The 813-nt window shown below is 63.0% G+C and overlaps 1 long non-coding RNA gene across 1 annotated transcript in view; it reads left to right on the top strand.

The window, feature by feature from the left end:
* Window positions 1-475: 475 nt before the first annotated feature.
* The window catches only part of LOC104853600, a 2,907-nt gene continuing 2,569 nt past the window's right edge, over window positions 476-813 (top strand). The window contains exon 1 of the long non-coding RNA XR_777832.1: window positions 476-552. This is a non-coding gene — a long non-coding RNA (uncharacterized LOC104853600). The remainder of the gene's footprint in view (window positions 553-813) is intronic.

The raw sequence follows: 813 nt of genomic DNA, 5'->3' as shown, positions 1-813 counted from the left end.
CTCTCTTCCTTCCTTTTCTTCTCCACCCCCTTCCCCAGCGATTCACCTACCCAGGACTGCCCCACCCAGCTGTGCAGGGCACAGCCCATAATAATCCTCCTCGGCAACCCCCCCACCGCCCCAAAAGAGAGGCGGCCATCCCATAATAGCCGCCCACAGGAGACATTCCGCGGTGACCGCCCCCTCCCTGGAGCGCTGGGAGCAGCCATCCCATAATAGCCAGCTGCCTGTTTTACTGGTTGCGCTGTGGAGGGAGCTGTAGAGGAAGCGGATGCAGGGCACAGCCCATAATAATCCTCCTCGGCAACCCCCCCACCGCCCCAAAAGAGAGGCGGCCATCCCATAATAGCCGCCCACAGGAGACATTCCGCGGTGACCGCCCCCTCCCTGGAGCGCTGGGAGCAGCCATCCCATAATAGCCAGCTGCCTGTTTTACTGGTTGCGCTGTGGAGGGAGCTGTAGAGGAAGCGGAGAGAGGGCACACTCTCCCTGCGCACCACGCACCAGAGTCGGCTATCAGTTAGGGGTGCCCGCTTGTGTGTGCGCGCGTGGGTGAGTTTCAGGCGCTCCCCTGGGGCCGCTGGAGGCGGAGGCCGACCCTAAGGGTGACGGGAGTAAGGGTGAGGGGTTGGGGGACTGGAACTGAGCTCCTCGGGCCCTCCCCGTCCTGCACCACCATCCCATAATAATCCCCCGGCCCCCCTCCCGCTCCCACACACGACAGCCCATAATATCTGCTGGAGAAGCAGTCCCCGCAGTAGGTACAAAGAGCTATCCCATAATAAGCGCCCCACCCCCACTCACTGCCCCCCC

This window comes from Fukomys damarensis, unplaced genomic scaffold (assembly GCF_012274545.1).
Source record: "Fukomys damarensis isolate Sample0158 unplaced genomic scaffold, DMR_v1.0_HiC HiC_scaffold_19, whole genome shotgun sequence".
Classification (NCBI taxonomy): Eukaryota; Metazoa; Chordata; class Mammalia; order Rodentia; family Bathyergidae; genus Fukomys; species Fukomys damarensis.
This window is presented reverse-complemented; position numbering and strand designations above follow the sequence as displayed.